This window comes from Pollicipes pollicipes, unplaced genomic scaffold, assembly GCF_011947565.3.
Source record: "Pollicipes pollicipes isolate AB1234 unplaced genomic scaffold, Ppol_2.1 Scaffold_4740;HRSCAF=5597_pilon_pilon_pilon, whole genome shotgun sequence".
Lineage (NCBI taxonomy): Eukaryota > Metazoa > Arthropoda > Thecostraca > Pollicipedomorpha > Pollicipedidae > Pollicipes > Pollicipes pollicipes.
The window spans coordinates 22014508-22030897 of record NW_023596545.1 but is presented as its reverse complement, the minus strand read 5'-3'; the positions used below and the strand labels follow the sequence as shown (position 1 = coordinate 22030897).

The following is a 16390-nucleotide window of genomic DNA, read 5'->3' as shown; positions in this document are numbered from 1 at the left end:
TGCCACGATTGTTGTTGAGCTGGCACCCTGCAATATTGTTAAATACAGCTCGGATTTTAGAAACAGACCACAGTTTAATGACTGAGTTATTCCGGAACTCAGTCTGTTTCAGACGCCGGAGTAATGATTGAAATAGGCCAGTGGAAGTTTTGTCCGTAAAACCTTCGGTATTGCTATTGCAGTAGCTGCGATTTTTCACACTCCACCCACTTACGAATCACCCCACGAACAAGCGACATCTACCAAGTTTTTTCCATCGTTGCAACCAGTACACCGATCGTGTTGGTTCAGAAGGAAATCAATTGCAGTTATATTTAGGCACTGGGGGCGACCGCTTGACCCTGGACCCAGGGGTCGTCAATAACTTCATAGTTCAGATCAAGCAAAAATGCATGGCTGATTCGGAAAACGCAAGTGTTTGCCCCAAATTTGGGATCTACAAAACAACAAAAATGCATAGAGTGGGTGAACGGATACAGGAGATGCCCAAAATCTTTTTCTCGAGACATGACCTTTGCAGATTGATCAGGCATCCTCTCAGGTCAACCAAATTGTTCGGTTTGGCCAGATCATGTAATGTTTGCGTAGTATCGCAGGCATATTGAACGTAGAAAAAGTGTGTCATAATTTATGCCGACCTTTGGCTTAAGAATTTGTAAGCTGAAGACGTACCAATTGGTCGGATATCATCTCTCGCCAGTACCCCCACTGCTCGGCTCAGGGTACGCCGTAACATATTGCACTCGGATTGTTAGTTTCACTAACCATGACTTGCAGGCGTGGTTTCAACTGCCGGGCACGATAACTTTCATAAAAGCAGACGTTAAGGCGACGTCGAATTGTATTTGCTGATCCCTATGTGGCCTGATCTGGAAAGGCCTTCATTTTCATTTTTGATACAAAATATCGTACCGCTCCAGTTAAACGCAAACTTCCTACAGGCTGTCTCCAGCGGTTTGTCTGTTAGCACAGGAGAATAGTTAGTTTGCCTGTTAGCACAGGCAGGGATAAATCTCAGGGATTTGTGGCTTTATACATTCATTGGACGTCAGACTCATCTTAGCGATAACAATAAGAGCACATTTGCTGTGTTCACTGGGTGAAAAGACTAACAAAGAAGTTGACATCCTTTTGTAAGTCTTGATAATAAAGCTCACTGCAAAAACCACTCACACCATCGTGCTAGACGCAGTTCCCTGTGTTTTTTTTTTCTCAAGAAAAGTCAGCAAAGCCGATGTAACGTGCTCTTATAGGCAAACGGAACCGGCAGAAAATGCTGCATGTGGCTTTTCGAGCCTCGCACGGGCGTCTGGCCTCATCATCCGCGATGCGACTATCACATCCCTGTCTCCCAGCAAACCACGAGACCAGAGTCACCAGGCTGCGGCGGAGAAGCCGAACGGAAGCTTGACGGGTCCCATTTGGCGGACTTGAGCAGTAATAGCGCTGTGGGACGCACCTGACAATCGTGATCATTACCATGCGCCCCGGCGGCGCGGCTGCGCCAGCTGTGTACAGCGTGCCGCCGACACGTGTTCTCACGCTAGCAGGGCAGCGGAGCGACGAGTGCCAATCATGCCGCCGCGCGCCGCCCCGTCCTGGACGTGCACCGCGCCGCCAAAGTGCCGTGCGTGACGCCGCAGCTGTCAGGCGTGATAGCCGCGGCCGTGCAGGTCGAGGCGCCGCCGCCGCCGACCTCGCGCCGCTCCATCGGTGGCCGGCCATTGCGCGGTGCCCTCGACGGTGCGCGGCGTCGGCGCGGCGTCGGCGGCGACGCGTCAGTGGCGGCCTCCGGCTGTGAGCGCCCGCCGGCCCGTCGTCGCTGGCTGGTCGGCGTCGTAGGCCGCCGCACGGTCGGCTCGCGAGGGGGCCGTGCGCGCCATGCGCCGCCGCTGACCGGCCGGACTTCCGGCCGTCGCCGCGCCCCGTGCGCCTCTCACCTTCACTTCTGCTGACCCGAGGTTAGTGAGTTAGTGGCGCCGGACCGCACCCGCTCGCGCCGGGCCCTGGAACCCTGCCCTGAACGGCTGAGGCTCGGTCTGGCGATCAGCGGCCTCTCCTTGACGGCTTATCTACATCGAAAATCGGTTAGCGTATCACGGTACCGGGTTACAGTGGGGTTCGTGGCCGCGCTGATGCTGGAACGCAGAGCTGTTTGGTGGTATGTGCCGTCATCACACGGCTACTGCGTGTCAGCTACCGGTTTTAGAGTATTTTCGTCTAGACTCAGGGCCCCGCTGCAGTTGTTTTCGCGCGTGTCTGCGCGATGGGCCCACCATTTATTTCGTGATATAACGACGATGACAGGGTAGCTCCCTTTTGTCAGGTAGATGAACTGCTGGCAATCCTTCAGGCAAATAGTCAACGTGGCTTTAAAGCGGCGCACTCGCGGTTGAAACGCATAAGTCACGGCGCAGTAGCAGTGCGGTCACGATATTTTTTGAAGGAGACACGGCCCGGCAGGAATACGAAAAGTGCTACGGGTTGGACTGCAGCGAAGCCGACGCGAGCAGCGTTGGAATTGTGGCCGTGTGACCCCATTATGAATATTGCCGTTCACGCTGTCGCATATTTAAATGAAAGGTCCTGACCTGATATGGGTAAGCTTGTACACACAGACTTTTTGGGTATGACGCGAGTTGGTCAATGTTTTCTTTCGGTTGCCGAGGATAATCATGCGACGTAATGTCAAATGATCAGCGTGTGCTTACGACCATTCAGTCACGAGCTGTACGGAAACAGCTGTTACTGTGAATTTCTGTAAAAAAGTCCAGATGACTGAAGATCTACTATACAGATGCCAACGCTCTGTTCATTTATCTGACAATCTGGAAGACCATAGCTGAGAAGTCGTACGTACCCAAGGGCCGAAATCAGTCATGCACAGTCACTTAGCAAACGCTGTTGCCTACTTCTCGTCCATTTATGCCTATGTTCGTGTCATCGAAGTATTCTTTTTGTTCGGGGGTACCCAGCCGTAGCGTAATTTGACGTCTTGGTACAAGGGATAGATAGGTTGTGTTAGCATTTTACTCAGTGCTTGCTTCTTAGTGCCACTTATGTGTCTCATACAGGTGAGATGACATTCTTCCTGGAAAATATCACATAAGAATCGTTGTCCATTTGCATTTTTTTATTGGCTCAATGCCACGCTTTCTACCAAACATGAAGCATTGAAACTTTGTGCCGGTTATAAGAGATGAGAAAGGATAGAGAGCGCAAACGAAATGTCACAGGCCAGCTGAAGGTTGTCTGGTCATGAAGCCAAACGTGGAGCTGCGGCCCTTGCGCCGCATGATTTGTTATTGAACTGCTTATGTATCATGCATGACAATTATTTGTCCCTTGTATTGCTTGCAACGCGATTTATTTACGATATATGCACGGCAAGTTTGAAAGACTTAAACCTGATAATTGTATTCCCGTGATACGATATAACACGGTGAATATAATTAAAAGTGGAAGGAATTAAGACAACTAATTATGTCCACTACTAATTATGTCCACTACTAATTATGTCCACTTGTTCACGCCGTCTCCATTGACAATGGTATCTTATTTATGTCGCATGCAAAATTCAAAACAGAACAATTGCATTCCAACGTATTGACTCTGCGCAAGCTCACCAGTGGCAGCTACGATGGTATGATATCACAGACGCTCTTGCTGCCAGGTCACATGGCGTCCGCATATCTGTTCATAAACAACAACAATTAACCTTGCATTCTGTGTACAGAACGTAACAGTGATGCGTAGCATAACATGTTGCGCTCAGTTATCACAAGTTTTATCCGCTTTTGTGCTATCACATGTTTCGTATCATCAGGTTATTTAACTTAGCACACTATTGCGTTGTGCATTACTATGTTACGGACGCCAACTCTGTGACTCTGTCCCCCGCTCGTTTCTAGCGTGATTACTTTTTGGAAACCGGAGCCGCTCTAAACTTCCCGTTAGTGTGCGAGGAGCACCAGTTCGTCCATAGTGGACGACGTAACCGTTTACTCCAAAGGCGCAAAAATACACTACGGGTTATATTTTGGTATCATGTAACAGTCCTCTCCAGCCGGTTTTCTGAAATATTTGCGGCGCGAAAAGGTGGTATCTCTATCGGACGCTGGCACAGTGGTGCGGTGCAGTATTGATAGCTTAGAGTCATACTGCGTCGAGCCAAATCCCAAATCCATAAGTTTATTATTTTACTGTAATTTTGCTGCTGGCGATTCCGAAGTCAAAGGAACAAGATCAGGCCGTAATGCGTTCTTTTGAGTCATAAGGCTGCCAAAGGAATTCTTTGCATGTCTTTGAAAGAACATTTGACCACTTTTGGCTGCGGGTGCATGACATCATGTTTTCTGATCTCCTTATGCATAACGCTGGATGAACAGGTAAATATTTTGGATAAGTAATATCTCCATCGTTTTTCTTGTTTTTGAAGAAAATGGAAGGCGGAAGAGAAGACAAATACATTGTTATGCATCCTACGATGCAAACCAGCCCATGAAGCAATGTTTCTGTTGGCACTCTTGGGAAAATGACAACACTTTTGCGGTTTACATTGGTGCTAATTGGCAGTGAGAGTGCTAATTTTGATGATAACCAGTCCTTGAAACACTAGAAGCTGCTGGCTAATAAAAATACAACGCTATCTCTGAGACGTTTTGGGGAGAATGCTGACCGTACCGGGCAGTGTTCATGGTTACGAATGATCTGGGTGAAGCCGAAAGAAATGGTATTCACAAATAAGACGGGTGACAGAGAGAAGATACTGCGGAAAGAGTGTGCACAGAAGAACGCAGCATGGAAGATTCCTATAACTTTCCCGGGGATATGCGCTGCGGGAGCAACGAGACGCGCCATTTGAGATCGGTTTGGAGGCCTTGGAGATGCACGTGTCCGGAGGACGAAGATCCGACTAGGGGAACGCATAATAGATATATGCGCGTAAATGAAACACACTTGAACAAACGCTATCCTTAAAGTGGATGTCTTGACAGCAGGACAACACTATTCGGATCTCAAATGCCCTAGTCACTGCAGGTTCGTAATTTTCTTCCGAAGGTGAATATATGCACCGCCATGGGGCGTAACTTGACAAAGCGTTCCGGCAGGGCATATCTGAAGACTTTTATCAATAATCGGCTGAAACCCTGATGTAATTGGCTTCAGTAACGGGCTTTTTAATGTGACATTCTAAATGGGTCATTGAGACCTTTCGACTTAGCTGTATTTGATGCGATTCGCCTTTAGTGGGACAACGTGTGTCGGGTGTTGAAAAGTAGGAACTGAAATGGCTAAATATTTGAGTATATTTTTAGTTGGCATATGTTTAAGTTAGCATAGTAGAATATTTTGGACTTAAACGTTGAAAGATAACAGAATAGCATAAGCCGATTAAGCTATTATGCAATCTTTTATGGTTTACGTGTCTAAAGCCGCCAACGGCAGGGACAGTGAATGCCGTTACATCTCATTTGTATTGCCTGACAGAGCACGTGGCTGATGTCCACCCACAGCAGGATACCTCGCTCCTCTCCTTGACGCATCGTGCGCATCTGACGAGTAACACCATGTGTGGAGTGCCTGGGGCAGATGTGTTGGCGGCTCATGGCAGGGCTAGGCTCACATGCGCGGGCGGCGTACGTGACATGATGTTTACGGTACGTCACCACAATGCCCATCACCATAAACAAACACACGCTGTGAGGCTGGAACAAACGTTTACCATAAACCACGTCTGTTAGGGAGGCTCATTCATACGTTGTCCGGCCGGCTTGATGTTAAGCTTGTTCATCGTGACACAAAATGGGAAGCAGCCCGCAAAGATGTTTGCATCGTGTCGTGCAAATGATCGTAAAACTCGCGATCCGTTTTTTTAATTATATATATATATATATATATATATATATATATATATATATTTATTACGTATGGTTTTGCATGGGTGACTGGGTTCATAGTACCTACTAAGCCTAGCCTGTTGCGTGTACCCTGAACCCACCAGCCAAGCCGCACCGTCCAGCTCAACAGATAGTCTTTCCGACATTCTTTCGCCAGACCGGAATGTGGAGGGTTTAACGTGCCACACAATACTGCGGCACAGCCGCCCCAAGCCCGGGTTGACCCCTGTTGGCCAGTTGCCAGCTGACCTTACCATTTCAGTCGGGTCAAACAATGGGCCCACTCTGGGACTTGTGCCCAGAACCGCTGTATTGAGCCCAGCATCTTTCCCCGAGACCATGGAGGCGGAATGGAAATGGAAATTGGATGATATACATATGATATACATATTCACATAAAAACGTATTTCATGCCGTCTGTTTCAATATCTGAAACGTAAGGATGTGGTCCGTCTATGGAAACATGTTGGACGTGCCAACAGCTCATGGTGCGCTGTCCGTTAACCTTGGTCCCCGTGTCAAACTGGAAACATCGTACTGCTCGCCACTACACCGGTCCGTTTTGGAAAAGTTACGCAGTGATTGCAAACTGAGTATCGCAATGGTTGTCCTGTTTGTTGACAATGGTAAGGTTTTAACAGATCGGTTACTCAATACGTAGCCCCGGTTCAACCATTTGCACGGGGCAAATCTTACGAAATCAACGTCCCGTTGGTCGTTTTTTTGCGCCAGACGCTTTGCACAACGTGCATCAGTACGTCTTTTTTAACAGCTTCACACCATAGAGCTACCGCAATGAGAAAATTTTTTATATCAGTGACATTTTCGAGGTTAACTGAGCTCCATGCCGCATATGTCCCATGTTAGCCGATGTCAAGTCAACCCTTTAACTTATATCTTGTATCAAAATGGCTGACATGAGCCAGTATTGTTTCAAAGGTCATGACCTCACCACAACCAACAGCTAAATGCAACTTTATTTGAACGAATAATTGTTATCGAATGGTGTAAACTCATACTGTCTGGTACCATAGTGGTCAGCAGACTTGTGTCTGACCTGGGCTAAATCGTGGATTTACCCACGAACCAATCACTTCAGGGTGAGCCGCCAGGTGAGTCGTCTCGTTAAAAAATGCCGCTTTGAGTCATGAGCTGAGTCGTATTGTTCGTAAATTTCACGAGCTGAATCGCAAGCCAGTGATTTCAAACAATGTCGTGTCAGTGAGCCATATGAATCGAATTTAGAAGTGCCCCATGCCCTGCGGTTCGCGGGATGCGGCTAACCTTGGCACCTTGGCCAGAGCTAAGCCGTCATGTCCCGCGCCCTGCGGTTCGCGGGATGCGGCTAACCTCGGCACCTTGGCCACAATTAAGTCGTGGTGTCCTGCGCCCTGCGATTCGCGGGATGCGGCTAACCCTGGCACCTTGGCCGGAGCTAAGCCGTCGTGTCCCGCGCCATGCGATCCATGGTATGCCACCAACTCTGGCACCTTGGCCAGAGCTAAGCCGTCGTGTCCCGCGCCATGCGATCCATGGTATGCCACCAACTCTGGCACCTTGGCCGGAGCTAAGCCGTCGTGTCCCGCGCCCTGCGATCCACGGTATGCCACCAACTCTGGCACCTTGGCCAGAGCTAAGCCGTCGTGTCCCGCGCCATGCGATCCACGGTATGCCACCAACTCTGGCACCTTGGTCAGAGCTATACCGCGCTCGGGATTCTGGAACAAATTGGGAAGAAGATTTCTCCCGATGTTCGTTTGTGTTTCACTATGTAGTTTCTTGCATTACACGACTCTGGCGGATGTTGAGCACTCCCATATCTGCGGTGATTGCTGCCCAGATCGGGCTCTTGAATGCACTCCAGGGGTTAACGCATTCCATCAGCTGATGGCGTTACTTCAGCGGCGAACTCTATCATTTTCCAACAAGCGTTCTCGTGTTGTGAGCCCGTAGCGGGATGCGAGACGTTCAAGAAGACGCTCATGCTCGGCGTCGGGGAATTGTTGCGAGATAACGCTGGCCCGCTTCCTGTCGCACTAGGTGAGGAGCTCTTTGGATGCCCAACGTCCCAGCCCAACAGCCCGTACCGACGTCTCAATCACACTAATGACCTGCGTAGCATGCGACACTCTGTAGAGCCTCGCGAATTTCGCAGAAGCCTGCTAAAAACACTTTTGACCGTCCCGTTGGCTCAGTTGGTGAGAGCGTCTGCCATCGGACACGCCCACCCGGGGCGGCGTAGGTTCGAGCCGATTCAGGTGCTGGCTATTTGGTCTTAACAGGTATCGACTGCGGTCGGTGGCAGTGGCAGTGCTAAATGTCAGGTGACGTCAGAGACGGATCGTGCCCAGTATTGCAGTACGGTTAACTTTCGCCGTCAAGTTTTGTCATTGAACTGGAATGGCGCGATCGGATGGTAGGGTCGGGGTTCACACAACAAGCATTACTTAGCGAGAGCTCTGACCCCAGAAATACACACATTTAAAAAATTGATTAAGTCTTAAAAACACACTTAAGACGTCATCGACGCGCCGGGCAAACCTGAAAACGCCGGCACAAGGTTGCTGGCTCAAAGTTGTTGAGCTATCCGAAACGGACGCAATCAATCGACAAGGCATGCTAGGTAGAAGTTCAGAGCGCTGAACTTTGTGGGTATCTATTTGTCGCAAGGGCGAAATCGTCGGGTAAAGAGCAAAAGCGGCGCGATTCGGTGCCCACCTACCGACCACTAATGCTGGCAGCTGGAGTCACCTCGAAAAATACGGGCCCAGCCAACCACAGTCACTACGACCAGCCACCACAGTCCCAGCCACCCAAAGTCATCACGACCAGCCAACCACAGTCATTACGACCAGCCAACCACAGTCATTACGAGCAGCCAACCACAGTCATCACGACCAGCCAACCACAGTCATCACGACCAGCCAGTCCACAGTTATCACGACCAGCCAACCACAGTCATCACGACCAGCCAACCACAGTCATCACGACCAGCCAACCACAGTCATCACGACCAGCCAACCACAGTCATCACGACCAGCCAACCACAGCGACGAGCTGCGAGTCGCGTCCTAAAGCGCTGTTCACTTTGGCAGCTATGCGCTGCAATGGTGCGCGTTTGCCGGCATTTTGGTCAACAGCACCATCTGTTCAAAACAAAACAGCCCAATGCAGTCCTTCACAGCCGGGCTGAGGGGATCAAAACACCACACAGCTATGACGCCCTCGATCATGTGAAGCCTGGCCGCAGCTCGTTCCAATGCTTGCTTCGCCTGACCTGCAGAGAAGGGGGCGGGGGGGGGGAGCAGGTCGCGGCGGACCAGGCACAGCAGCTCGGCCTCCGACGGGCTCCTCTCTCCGCGATCGCCGCGATCACAGCTAATTCGGCACTGCGAGCGTTAACCTGCTAAATCGCGCCGGGCCGGGCACGGCGCTCCCACGCGGCAAAACCGGTCGATGAGCGGCGAGCCCGGCCAGCGGAGGCCGCCGCACGCCTGCCCTGCCGGCGCCGGGTCAGCCGCGGCACGACCGGGACCCCGCTGGCGGGTCGGGCGTAGCGTCCAACCCCGCTCATCAGCCGAGGCTGCGGCGTCGCTCGCGGCCAGCTCTTAGATCTTGTTTTTGCGAAAAGTCGGATAGCGAGTGACGGCGTTTGTGTGCGCGTGCCGCAAATGCCGCGGCTCCTCTGTGGGCGTGATACGCGCCGCGCAAACAATGGTACACGGTCGCCGCGCTCAGAGCGTGCCGCTTAAACGCCCAAGGCGATCTGATAGCTGAGTGATTGCCGACGTGTGATATGGCGGCGGCGGGGCTCTTTCACGAGCCCACCGGGCGTGGGGAGAGGCTCTTTATTGCTGCCGTGATGGCTGACACATAGGATGGACGACGTGTCAGCACACGGCTAGGTTTCTTCAGAAATGTGCGGGTGGTAGCAGGACATGCAGCACCAGGGGGCGCAGTGTTGTGCGACAGCAGCCCCTGATATTGCCCGCCGGTCCCCCAAGTCGCTGGATCGATTTCACTGCGGGTGGTTACGAGCATGCACAAAGGTGTCGAAGCTTACGCCTGGAGCAGGAGGAGCAGCCTAAGTGTAAATAAAAAATGTGCGATGGGTGATGGTTTGCTTAGATACCCATGAGGGCATCAAGCTGTCAACACCTATTAACAATGCGGAGTGACGCAATGTAACGACTGAAGTTAGAAGCGAGTTGTGCAAGGGTGTTCTGGCTACAGGCGGGAGAGAAAATTTGTCAAATTAAAAGAAAATAAAAGGCATAGTCAAGTAAAAAATCTTAAACATCAACGTATATATGTATATATGTAAGGAAATATGTAAATATATCAATATAAATATATTAAAATCAATGTATCTTAATACACATATAAATATGCATATACATTCCCTTGTCCTGATGATGATAGGTTATATATCGAAACGTCAACAATCACATACATAATAGTAGCAGCTGCCCTTCCTATTAGCACAGCAGTCGCTATCATTTATGTGATTGCTGACGTTTCGTTGCATCGCCTATCATCATCAGGATAAAGGGTACAATGGTACAAAGGCTGATTGCAAAACAAGTACATTTAACCGACATCGCTAGGCATGGCAACGACCACGGTTAAGACAATCAACACGATCTCCCTGTGCGTAAACAGGACAGCTTGAAGATGCAAAGTCATCCGACAAAATACATCTTTTGACTTCCTATGAAAACGGCTATCTTACAGTTTGCAAAGACCATGCAGACCTCGTGATATACAATAACAGTTTTTTCTTAAATATTAAATGATTTTAAAATCCTAAGACCAAGAGAACTACTTCAATGGCCTAATGTAAGGAAGTTTTCAATGTTTAAGTAGTGTTACGCGTTGATAAAGGGTCATGGATGGGCGAAGGGTTCAATTTGAAAAGAGTGTAACCTGTGCGGTCACACCTTCACACCACCAAAAGTTGCTGTGCTCTGCAGAGCAAGCCACGAATGATTGAAACCACGTCAGATGCCCCACACGAAGTGCAGCGGCATTTATAAGTAACTGCAGAGACAGAGCTTTTGGGAAGTTCGTACCTTAATTTGATGGAAGAGCTAACATTAGAAAAAATTTGGTTATATGACCATTTGGGACAGCAGACGACATAAGCCTAAAAGAAGGCTTCTAAAATTCGTTTTCACTTGTATCTACTGCCTCCTAAAATAGAGCAACACAAAATATTTGTTGAGTTTTAGCATTTCATGAAAATCGGGCGCTTTCGCATATTTTGCATGCCAAAAAGTATTTATTTAACTAACAATGATCGAAAGTGGGAAGACGTTTCCCGGAAAGAATTATGAGAATAATTAGAGAATTATGTGACGTATTATATGAGATCAAGTACGGAACAAATTGGCCTGTAGTTGGAAGCTGAAGGAAAAACTCGGAGAAACTCGGTAAATAGCTGTTTTCGCAGCAGATGGCTTAAATGCTTCGGGAGTAGATGAGAAAAGCTCAATCCAAGACCAGTGAACCAGAGCTGACCGAACAGGTTGCATTTCTTTTGACCTGAACCCTTCACCCGTCCGAGTTCATTCATTTGCGCGTGACACTGAAACGTTGAAAACTTTGTGACGCAGCAACTCTATTGGCATGAGCATTTTGGAATCACTTGAAATTTACGAGACAAATCGCCATTAAATATCATGGGGTCTGTCCATCCTTTGCAAGGTATTGGGCAACATTTTTTTTTTCACGGAACAAAAAAGATCTTTCGTCGCGTGATTTCTGTATTTTTCAAGGTTTCCTGTTTACGCACAGAGAGGTCGAATCAAATTGCATTAAATGAAGCTGTTGCCACGTTTTTCAGTGCCGGTTAGATATATTCATATTTCATTGTACGTTTGTACCAGTGTACCCTTGTCCTGATGATGATAAGCAACGTATCGAAACGTAGGCAATTACATAAGTGATGCAACTGCTGGCCTTGCCATAATTTTTTACCGCTTGCTTCTGTCCTAAGATGTTCTATACATGCGACTTGATGTATACATACATATATATATATATATATATATATATATATATATATCTGTGTGTGTGTGTGTGTGTGTGTGTGTGTGTGTGTGTGTGTGTGTGTGTGTGTGTGTGTGTGTGTGTGTGTGTGTGTGTGTGTGTGTGTGTGTGTGTGTGCGCGCGCGCGCGCGCGCGCGCAAGTATATATGTATGAGTCACATGGCATGCGATCGACCAAAGCCAGGAGGAGACACTGGACTTCTATAAGACGGGCTCCGTGGCTGCTGCGAGGGCGCTATCCTCACCGAAGATCACCTTCACCCATCCCATCTTTCGCAATGAACGAGCCCACCTCCGCTCCCGCCGAACAGCTGACTCCTACGGCTAACATCTTCCGAGGCATCCCGATCACCGCGCCTGACTGATGCCAATCCGCCCACAAATCCTCTCCCGGTCGTGGAGAGGTGTGGAGCTCTACTCGCGCCGTCGCACCGCGGGGCAGCGGCGGCTCCGGCCCCGCTGCTCCGCCCCGGTCCGTGTCTGCGGCCCGGGGTCTCGGTGCCGGGCTCAGGTTCTGGCCGTGCGCAGGCTGGGTGGAGCTGGTCACCGGAGAACCGTGAGCGGCGCTACCGACGGAGGACCGACGAATGTGAGTCGGGCGTTCCATGAGAAGCGCGAGACATTCGCCCGGTTTACATGGGCAACCGAGGGTAATTCGAATTAAGATAGGAACGGATCATGCGACGTTAAACCTCTCGCCGAGGTGCGCTTACATGGGCGAAACCGGCTTTACGTCGGATTAACGGTCGATAGTTCGATCCCGCTTAGTTCGAATCAAGGAACGGATTATGGGTGAAAACTGCGCTTTTGAGGCGAACTGAACGCAAAAAACAACAAAATGCCGGTACTCTGCGTATGGATGGCGAATGTCACGAGCCATGGTGAGCGCGAGACGGCTTTGAGGGGAGGAGGAAGATGGACTCCGTTGGAAAAACGATCTATACGGGACTCAGGCTTTTTAGCCACAGCACAAGCCATAGCACCTGAAACGCAAAAGTTGCGTAGTCAGCACTGCCAAATCTGTCCCATAGGTAGTGCCATATGACAATTTTTGCTAGTGGACCTGAGACATGTGAACATTGTGCATTGCAAGGAGCACGATCACGGAAGTTTGCACAAAACAGGAAAAACCGATTTACAGATATTCCAGTATATATCTCTGCTGGAAACAGTTTCTTTGATCACGGGTATTCAATGAAGAATGGCAAGGAAGTGAACTGGTAATCTTGTATTGGCCAATGACACACACAAACAAACCACACTCTGATCAGATGGGCCACCCAGCATCATGTCATCTACTTTGCGCAGCCCAGGAAACACATTACCTACTCCCACACTAATGCATTTATGAGCAGCTTGTAACAGTGAGCTAAGCTACAGAAATGACTCATGAATGCTCCATCGTTAGTGGCAAAAATTGTGTAATTATGTGGTCTTTCCCCATCAAATGCAGCATCAGTACCTGAGGGCAGCATTACCATTCAGACTTGGCATGGACTGGCAAGTCAGAATGCAGTTATTTGCTTTATTGACATGCCAGGGTTAAAATACTGGGTTAAAACAACAGCATTGGGCTGATATGGACTGATGGCTAGGTGACACAAACAGCTGTGTTTGCACAGTCCAAAGATCACAACATGCGAACCAGCCTGAGAAGCAATCTTGGCTCAAAATTCATAACAAATTATTCATTATAAAAACAGTTGACTTGCCACCTCGTGGCTTGCAGTGACACCCATCACAAAAAACACCAAGGTGACATATCTACCCACCAGTACAAAAACAGGTAGTGATATGCACCACAGACATGTTCTCCGTGCATCATGTGCCATTGTGTTAGGTGTTACTTAATTTATGCACTGTTTTCTTCCACATGGAATACACAAACCTAGATTTAGCAGAGTAATGATGGCAACTATTTTCATCCAGTGTTCACATTTGCTTTCTTGATGTTTTGACCCATCATTGGACAATTTTGGCCCTATCATTAAAAATAGTTCACATTCTGAGCTGACTGCAATGATCTATATTTGTTGATCCTTTGTATCATGCAGGGATTTTTAAATTACCTTTCTCACGCAAAATAAAGTGACAGGCAGCCAACATCCTAATTGGGGGAACGTCTGCAAAAACACTCCTGGGGCCTTTAGGTATTCACTTAATGAAAGTAACTTATGAGGCATTCTCCGCACAAAATTTCGAGAGCAATCCCAAAATTAAAGTGAGAAAACGTCAAAGTTATATAAAATGACCACGTTGCCTCCATATGGTTTTTGGAAGCACGGAGCCTGCCCCAGATGTAAATTAATCTAACCTTGAGACGGAAAGGTAACACCAAACACCGCTCACATAGCCTTGCCGCTCACGCCTGCTGTCTGCATAGATCAAGCGCCTAACAAGGTTAAATTACGTGAGCATTTCTGTGCTGCTAGCCACATAAGGCCCTCAATAATTAGAGCACTTTTAGCAACATGGTGTCAACTTCGCCTTCTTTCCTTTTCCATCTTGGACTTGGATCGTCTTGAGCAATAGCTAAAAACCATGGAAAGGCAGCAACACCAAACAAAGCTGAAATGGCCTTGAACAGAACTGCATGCGCCAGGTTTTTTTGTTTAGACAGCTGACGACCGATAATTCGAACGAAATCCCTTCCTGACCGGATTGTCCTCTCACGGGAAGGGTTTTCCGCCGGCGCACGATTCGAATCAGCGGAACGGCGCGTGAGTGTATACATTGGCCGGATAGTTCGGATCGAGGACAGGTGCCGGCTCAGTTCAAATCACGACTGCCCATGCAAACAGGGTAATTTAGGGCAGAATGACTCGATCGCGGATGGGACGCTGCTGAGCCGAGAGGCTGAGGTCTCAGTCGATCGCGGATGGGACGCTGCTGAGCCGAGAGGCTGAGGTCTCAGTCGATCGCGGATGGGACGCTGCTGAGCCGAGAGGCTGAGGCCTCAGTCGATCGCGGATGGGACGCTGCTGAGCCGAGAGGCTGAGGTCTCAGTCGGCCGAACAAAGTCGTGCCGCTCAGTTGTTCCATTGCAAACTTTTACATTGTTTTGTACTTCCCTGACGGAGCTTAACTTATCACATCCTAGACGGATAATGCTTCTTGCCGCATGCGAAGCACGGCTTCGTTCCATTTGGACGCATGACCTTTGGGTGCAAAGCGACGGGGAGGGCTCATATTTGCATTCCGTTAATTTGGTGCCCAATATCCGGAAAAAGTAGGCCAAAGAGAGGAACGGAGAGTGTAGCATTTATTCTATACTGAGTGTGCCATTTACATTAAAGTTTCAGAGTTCAGCGCAATTCATTCGTACTTCGGGTCGGATGCATTAGCGCTGATGTTTCCATTGGGTTCAGCCGGTGCGTGAGGCGGGCGCCATCGGTTCAGCCGTGCCCGCGCCGCTCCTGCACTTGCCGTGACCCGTGCCGATGGAATGGCAGCGGGGCAAGCTTCAACGCCGCTAATGGAGGCAACAAACTTCACTTGAGTGCGAAGGCACAGGGTAACAACAGAGTTTCTGCCATGATAGTTTTGCCTGAGAAAAGTCCGTGCGTGGCGCGCCCGCGGATTAGTGGGGAACCAAATCGGCGCGGGCGCCGCGCCGCGCGCGCTGAGGCATCCAGCTGATCTGCAGTGGTGACGGGGCGTGTTGGTGGTGATCTGCAGTGGTGGCGGGGCGTGTTGGTGCTGATCTGCATTGGTGACGGAGCGTGTTGGTGCAGCCTGCCGGCGGCCGCTGCTGAAACCCCGTGACATCAACATCACATTTTTCATTCAGAAGCCAACGGCCGCAGAGAGGCGCTCGATGAGTGGACGGTGTCGAGCTGGACGGCGCTTCTGAGCAGTAAATGCTGAAAGTCACGTGTCTTTGGCTGGTAACGGCGAGAGGCGACACCGACGTCGCTGTCAGTGTTACGGTGCCTGCAGTCGGCCAGAGGCGGGCATGGCGCACGGGGCGCCGGGCACCGGCCGTCAGACTTGTAGCGGCGGCCGTGCCGACAGCTCCCACGTGTTTGCCCAGCGCACCAGGGGACCGGGTGCTCGAGGCCGGTCTCAGTGCCCTCTGGCGGCGACCCGGACCCAGATGTCTCGGGTCAGCACCTGGCGTCTCCTGAAGGCCGGCGGACCGGCCAGGGTCTGCATCTCGTCCGATGCACGGTTTGAACCGGGTATGGTGCACCAGTGAGTACACTGAGAGACAGTGATAACTTGTCTGGTTTCGAAGAGGGGTGCACGTTTTCACAGGAGCACCACATTTCCGGATGGCAATGGAGAGCCCCAAAGCGGTCTCAGAGAACCCTAGCACAGAACACTCTTTCAGTCCTGGAGAACCTCGCTGAAACTCCTACGAAAAATGTTCGGGAATCCATTCTGGTATTAAATGCTTGCCTGAGAACTTTGCTGATACGTCTTAGGGATGTTAAGGA

The 16390-nt window shown here is 49.7% G+C and overlaps 1 protein-coding gene across 1 annotated transcript in view; it reads left to right on the top strand.

The window, feature by feature from the left end:
* The first annotated feature begins 1895 nt into the window (after positions 1 to 1895).
* Positions 1896 to 16390, top strand: part of LOC119098830 (PDF receptor) — a 115816-nt gene continuing 101321 nt past the window's right edge. Inside the window, exon 1 of the transcript XR_005094292.1 lies at positions 1896 to 1961. The gene's annotated coding sequence lies outside the window, so the exon portion shown is untranslated. The remainder of the gene's footprint in view (positions 1962 to 16390) is intronic.